Source organism: Penaeus vannamei, chromosome 5 (genome assembly GCF_042767895.1).
Source record: "Penaeus vannamei isolate JL-2024 chromosome 5, ASM4276789v1, whole genome shotgun sequence".
Taxonomy (NCBI): domain Eukaryota; kingdom Metazoa; phylum Arthropoda; class Malacostraca; order Decapoda; family Penaeidae; genus Penaeus; species Penaeus vannamei.
In genome coordinates this window covers 8,157,237-8,164,736 of record NC_091553.1, presented here as the reverse complement: position 1 = coordinate 8,164,736, position 7,500 = coordinate 8,157,237, and the positions used below count along the sequence as shown (strand labels likewise).

The following is a 7,500-nucleotide window of genomic DNA, read 5'->3' as shown; positions in this document are numbered from 1 at the left end:
TATATATATATATATATATATATATATATATATATATATATATTATGTGTATGCATGCATGTATGTATGCATACTTACTCGTTTCTAATCAGTATTATGGTTCTGTGAATTCAGTTTCGATTGCAGTTCATGAGATTTGGCGAATGTGAAATGCAGTGTATTGCTTGAATAAGATTTTATTTTTTATCCCTATTAGCGCGCGCGCGCACACACACACACATATATAATAGTTTCAGATCTTTAAAACAATGCCGCCGTCCTCAATTATGAATTGGCGAATCAAGATTTCCTCATACTATAATACAATGCACACTGGGATTTAGTCTATGGAGAAAGTGTTGAAGACAGAGACGTCAATTGTAAGTTTCATATGTAAATCCACCATAAATGACTAATATGTTGTTGGTAATTCACAACATTCAGCGTTTACAAAAGAGTGAAAGTTAAGTAAAAGGAAAAAGGCTCATATCTTCGGACTCAAAGTCTGTAGCGCAAGGTTAAATCTTTCCAAACTTTCCCCCTTTCCGTCAGAGTCAAACTACAAATCACTCTTGATAACACTAAAAAAAATCAGTGTCGAGCAAGAATACATCAACGTATTTATTTGCTCGTTCAAAAAGGGAACGTGATGCCAGTTCCATCTTCAATTGTTTAGATTTTTTTTCTCTTCAGGACCCGCTCGATAACACTAAAAAAAATCAGTGTCGAGTAAGAATAAATCATCAAAAAATTTGTTTGCACGTTCAAAAAAGGGAATGTGATGCCAGTTCTATCTTCCATTGTTTGATTTTTTTTTTTTTTTTAAATCTTGAGGACCCGAAAAATAGCTGCGTTCAATGGAAACAGATGCTTGCGACGCGAAGGTGTTTTCCGCATCTGTTCCCGCCATTTCGCCTGACGATCCGAGGTTGCGAGCTTAACTGTTTCCCCTCCCTCTCCCCATCCATTGATTTTGTCCATGGATGCCCCTCTCACTTTTTGTTGGGATTTTCTCGGGAATATTCCTTCTCGTTTGAAAGGCATGTGGTTACTTTCCCGATATTTGACAAAGGGAACAGAACGCCGACCTTAACTTTACCAGTCTGAGCGATTGAATTGGACGTTGACAATTATTCTACTTTATTTACATTATGGCAACTATCCACCCATGATGGGACAAAAACACAATTTAATGGGAATCTCTCCATTCTGCTTTCTGCTGAATGCAAGACTTTGCAATAAATACTCCCATAGCATTCCCACGAGCACCTGCCTTCCGATAAATAAGCAAAATCCCCGTAGGACACGTGTCTAAGGTCTCCTCCCCTCGAAAACAAGGAGGCGAACTGCCAGATGTTGCCGGACGGGGGAACTCCCTGGCGCCGGAGACTGAGCGTGGCAGTGTTGGGACAGCATTCTCGGCGTGTGGTGGTGAGTCACGGTTGGCGCCGACGTCCCAATCAGTTGTGAGAAGTGTGTTCGTGTATGCGTGTCCAGTTGACTGTGATTCTTGAGCAATTAGTGTCCCAGATTGAGTTCTCTGTTGTGATCGTGGATATAGAGATTGATTAGCATCGGGTGTTTTTTTTAGTAAGTAACATATTTTTTCAGTAGTCCTAGTTCTTTGATTCACGAAGGCAGTCTTGCTTGTCGGTCTAGAGCCAACAGCATTTTTTTAGTCGTGTAGTTGCCAAAAATTGAAGGGTAAGGCTGTCTTAAGTTAAAATTATGTTTAAGACTTCTTTGCAAGATGAACTTTTATTGCTAGGAGTAAATTGCAATAAAGATAATAATCCCTACTGTATTGTCTCCCTCCCACAATGGTTATACATACATATGTAAATATAAATATATAATATATATATATGTACGTAAATATGTATATATATATATATATATATATATATATATATATATATATATATATATATATACATGTATATATATGTAATATATATATATATTTATATATATTTATATATGTATGTATGTATGTACATATTTGTTCATTTTATTTATCTAACAGACACAAAGGATGCATTTTCCCAGTTTCAAGGTTTTCATTTATTTGATTCAGGGTTTGACCTCACACTTCTTTCCACGAGAGACCTGTCAGCCACATATCACGTTGGAAGCGGCGCGTCAGAGATGTGTTGATAAGACTCAGTCGAGTGTCACTTACTGTATTTAGACTCAAACAAGCGAAGGGAACGCTCTCGCACATCCAACTATAGCTACACATACACAGGCATCAATGCACTCGCTCTCTTTCTCATTCTCACTCTTACTTAAGTCTTCCTCTTCCCTCTTCCTCCTCCTCTTCCTCTTCTATTCCCTCCCCCGCCCCCTTTCCCTCCCATCCCTTAATCACACACACACACACACACACACACACACACACACACACACACACACACACACACACACACACACACACACACACACACACACACACACACACACAAGGTTAATGTATTAATACCACGGTGCATTAGCGTGAAAACGCCCCATATTGCTCTTAGTGGAAACACCCACTTCTCCCCATCCCATAAGTAGCTAATTCGACTATAAACGGGATTTTTTTGTCATACGAAAAACTAATATGCACATCTTTTGGTAATTTGTGTAATCTCTGTTGCTCCATTTCCTTTCTCGGGCCCCCAGATTTGTATACACGTTATAGGATTTTGCCGGCCAAAGCAAACAAAGACAGGGGGCACTCAGAGATATTGGCAATCGTACGCAAAGTTATAGTTACACATATGTGCAGGGCCAGATATCCAGCGACAGGCACGGGGCAGGCTACATACTATTAGCCACACACAGTCTGAAAATAGTCAGCTTAAAATCAGCCGCGTACAACAGCCACAGCCATTTAGGGAAATGTGTAGAGAAATTCGGATATCAGTAGAATAACATGGCGCTTCCGTTGTTCAGACACCCTCATTCGCAAATCTTTCCCACGGCTGCCGCGGAGGTAAGACATCTCACAGCTTCAGGCGCATAAACCTCCTTTATACCACAGCCGTACAACCTGCCCTCAAAACCCTAAGTCTATCTCACAGTCACACCATCTTGAGTGTCATACGGTGAGAGGTACCCGGCGTGCAACCTGTCAGATCCCTTCTTGCTTTTAAACCTGTCAGTGTTAAGAAGGTTCGTCTTCTCGCGAGCAGCCGAGCACTCCGGCGTCTCGCACCACAAGGTTCCGCGAATGTCAGCTTCCCGAGGCACCTGCGAGAAAATCACGCCCCCGCCGTTGCAGCTGAGTGCGGCGGGTGCAGCGCTTACACCACAGCGCTGAGTCACCGGCGGTCTGCCTCTCATCTGGTCCCGTGTGATGGCTATAGTTGAGAGAGAGAGAGAGGGTGAGAGGGAAAGAGAGAGAGAGAGAGAGAGAGAGAGAGAGAGAGAGAGAGAGAGAGAGAGAGAGAGAGAGAGAGAGAGAGAGAGAGAGGGGGGGGGGGGGAGGGAAAGTAATTACGTATGTGTGAGAGAGAGGGGCAGTATGTGTGTGTGAGAGAAAGAAGTAGAGAAAGTATGTGTGTTAGAGAGAAAGTACGTGTGTGTGTGTGTGTGTGAGAGAGAGAGAGAGAGAGAGAGAGAGAAAGTATGTGTGTGTGTGTGTGTGTGTGTGTGTGTGTGAGAGAGAGAGAGAGAGAGAGAGAGAGAGAGAGAGAGAGAGAGAGAGAGAGAGAGAGAGAGAGAGAGAGAGAGAGTGAGAGTTTGTGTGTGAGAGAGAGAAAGTATGTGTGTGTGTTCGTGTGTGTGTGTGTGAGAGAGAGAGAGAGTATATGTGTGAGAAAGAGAGAAAGTATGTGTGTGTGTGAGAGAGAGAGAGATGGGGAGAGAAAGTATGTGTGTGTCTGAGAGAGAGAAAAAAAGTATGTGTGTGTGTCTGAGAGAGAGAGAAAAAAGTATGTGTGAGTTTGAGAGAAAGAACGTGTCTGAGAGAGAAAGAAAGTGTGTGTGTGTGTGTGTGTGTATGTGTGTGAGAGAGAGAGAGAGAGAGAGAGAGAGAGAGAGAGAGAGAGAGAGAGAGAGAGAGAGAGAGAGAGAGAGAAAGTATGTGAGAGAGAGAGAGAGAGAGAGAGAGAGAGAGAGAGAGGGAGAGAAAGAGAGAGGTCAAGGAAAGTGATAACTATGAAAATATTGATTTATATGGACCATCTTGATGAGTCGAAAAATTGATCGTAAGGAAACAGGGGAGATGGGAGACCAGTGCCTTTATGTACTTTTTACGGAGCAATATTACATGCTCTAAGGGTTTACCAAAGAGGTCAAGACAACTGTATGCTTATGCTTAGAGGATAACCGCAATTTTTATGATTTTACTTGAGCTTGCTAAAAAAAAAAAAAAAAAAAAGAAAGAAAGAAAGAAAGAAAGAAAAAAAAACAGAAGCTCCGAAATGGAAGTCAAAGAATACTGCATATTTGCAAAGAGAAAATTGACAAGCCAGTACATCAGAGCATCGCCATATCCGTGCAGTCTCTCCAATGAATTACCATATGGTACAAATCCTGCTTAGGTTTTGTCACATTGATCCTCTTAATTTATCTCTTCAGCTTCCAAGATGTCGGTAAGGTTTATTTACGGGAAGAATGTTGATCGTTATGAACGGTCAAAGTATGAATACTAAAAAAAGTTATATTTGTCCCTCTATTCAGTACTATTCATCGTACTATATGCCATTGAACTCAGGATTAGATCAGTATACATGACCGTCACCGAGATTCACCAACGCATACAGAATTGGAACCTGATGATGCATAACAATAGACTGCAGTTGGGAGCTTCCATAGTGGGCCTGTATTTCAAGTAAGTAAGGCATTCAGAAGCAAAGTCGGAATTTTGTCTTCTTTCAGCTAGAAGAGGGGACACTGAGACCGATTTTGTAGATTTATTAAGTTTACAAGAGTCTACGGAGGTCGGTGATCAACAGCTCTGAAAAGGATATGATATAAAAGAGAAAATTAATTTTTGATTAGAGGTTTAATTTCCTATTATCTTCATTTAGGTTTATGCTTTATGTGATGGTAATTCGTTTTATTGCCATTGAGAGAGAGAGAGAAAGAGAGAGAGAGAGAGAGAGAGAGCGAGAGAGAGAGAGAGAGAGAAAGGCCAGAGGTCAGAGCCCAGTAGACATTTTACATGTAAAGTTTGCAAAACATACAACGACACAGGGAAAAACTAAACAGGAAAAAATAATCCACCCTTCATAAAAAAAGAGACAAGTACACCGATATATCATACAAACTTTTATGAAAAAAACAACGAACGGAGTCTAACGAAGGCAAACAATCCTCGCCATGGAAAAAAAATGATTAAATTCGTATGAGGAAGCGATGCGACAGCCGGGTCTCAGGTCGAGTGCGGGCGAGTGTTTGCCTTTTGATTAGAACCAAAGGACCAATAAACAAGAAAGTCGTGCGAGTCTGCGAGTCTGATATTGACAAGAGGTTCAGGCATTCATGTCGACGGCCGAAGTATGCTGCTCCTGCTCGGCATTTTTGCAAGCCGGACGTGACATGTTCGTCGGAGTTGTAGTCCTCGGCACCAGCGAGCTGCATTTGATGACTGAAAAATGGTATTAGTAAATTTGCTACAATGATTTTATCGGTGCAAAGGAGGAAGGGATATAACATTGGAGTTGCAAGCTGATGCAGCAGAGGTTCGGCGTAACGAGGTCAGAAACATGATACCGAACCCAGTATGATCAAATGTCCATGCATATCGATTCATTTCCGTGGCTATGGCAGTAAAGGGGGAGCAGATTTGTGTTAGCTCTTTGAACACGGGATGTGGATGAGGACTTAGCATGAGGGAGTCGACGTGGCTTGTTGACACTGGCAGTAATGCAGCAGACGTGTCCAAACCTAATTTATTAATGTCTGAACATATAAACTGGGAAGTGTGGATGAGTTACAGAGCTGCATTGGATGTGTTGCATATAGGATATATGCTGTGCCACACTTGTGCGGGCAAACATTATAGGGAAGCAAAGAGAGCACAGTAGTATGAATAATACACTTACTGAAATGACGTAATGCAATGCAGCACAGGATGATATAACAAGCAGTAACTACAAGCAGATGATTGCTTATTGATTTATTTAGCGCATGTGTATGCATATGCGTATGTATGTATGTGGGTATTATATATGTCGATAATTCAGATTGGCATAAGACGTAAAGTTCTCGCCTTCTAATATTTTCTGAAACAGGATAAGAGGGCCAACAAAAATAATTAAGCTTAACAATACCATAAATCTTTCTTACCGACCTGTATATATATGTGTGTGTGTGTGTGTGTGTGTGTGTGTGTGTGTGTGTGTGTGTGTGTGTGTGTGCGCGCGTGCGCATAATGAGAGAGTAAAAGTAAGAGAGTGAAAGAGAGAGAGAGACAGTGAAGGGGGGTTGGGGAGAGGAAGAGAGAGAATCTCCACATATTTTGCGGGCACTTCCCATGTTTAACATCAAATCTTTGAGCGGTATTTGAAAAAAAAACTCTTCTAGATATAGTAGTTGTGAAGGTAACAGCAAAACAGCTTGTCTTGCGCAGTAGTTTACCCTCCTGGACACCCTCTTTAAGCTCATATGACGAGGGTGTTTTTTGCGGTGGGTATTGTGTTTTTATGTTAAAGGTGTAGAGCTACTAAAAGTACTCTGCTATTGTATGCTGCTTCTTTACCGCTGCACTCCGATGGGTAACGGGGATCAGGACAAAACAAGTTGTTATATTACCCAAGGGCTGTATACAACAAGCGTTGATTTACTTCGAAAAGGTAATACTGTATTTGATAGTTTATTATCAAGATTATAATTGTGAATGGTATATTCATTGTTTCGATTCTTATTAGACACTAAAATTAGTTTGTTAATCAGGTTGCTGTGATGAATTGCGGGGATAAAAGCAAATATTCACCCAATGTTATTGATATGTTGGGTGAGTAGGCCTACATGTTAAATTTCATGTGTTTACGAGCACAGCTTTGTAACAGTGCTAGCAGTCCTGTTGCATTCGAGGTATTTCTACATTAATGCAACGGAAACTAAATGGATTTATTTATGTTTGTAAACACTGTTTGATGATTATTAGCTTTGTTAGTAAGAGGCCTATGAAATTATTTGTCGTCTCTGGTATTCTCGACTTGAAGTAATGCCGTGAAGCTGTTGATTCTAAAGCTTGCAGTGATAAGAAATTGTTATTGTGGATTCTAACAGTTTAATGAATTGGCTCGCTCTTTCAACATTAGAGCTGTGATGATAATCATGATGATAGTTTGATATTTCTGATACGAAATTATGCATATTTGTGATAGTAAGACTACTGGTGGCAATAATAATTGTGACAATAATGCCAGAGAAGTGTTAATGGTAATAAAGGTATATGGTAATACTAAATATTACAGGAGCCATGCCATGTCAATAATGACACTTTTGGCAACAAAAGTAGGTAGGAGAATTGAGAATCAATATGTCAGTAATCATACCACCTAGAAAGTCATCATCGTTATTTTT

General features: G+C 40.7%; 2 protein-coding genes across 3 annotated transcripts in view; one reads left to right on the top strand and one right to left on the bottom strand.

The window, feature by feature from the left end:
* Window positions 1-7,500, bottom strand: part of Drat (Death resistor Adh domain containing target) — a 437,794-nt gene that overhangs the window by 120,769 nt on the left and 309,525 nt on the right. The window lies entirely within an intron of this gene.
* The window catches only part of LOC113801796 (tripartite motif-containing protein 3), a 433,201-nt gene continuing 427,071 nt past the window's right edge, over window positions 1,371-7,500 (top strand). The window contains exon 1 of one of the 2 annotated variants that reach the window (XM_070121806.1): window positions 1,371-1,569. The gene's annotated coding sequence lies outside the window, so the exon portion shown is untranslated. The remainder of the gene's footprint in view (window positions 1,570-7,500) is intronic. The other variant, XM_070121807.1, reaches the window with a different exon arrangement.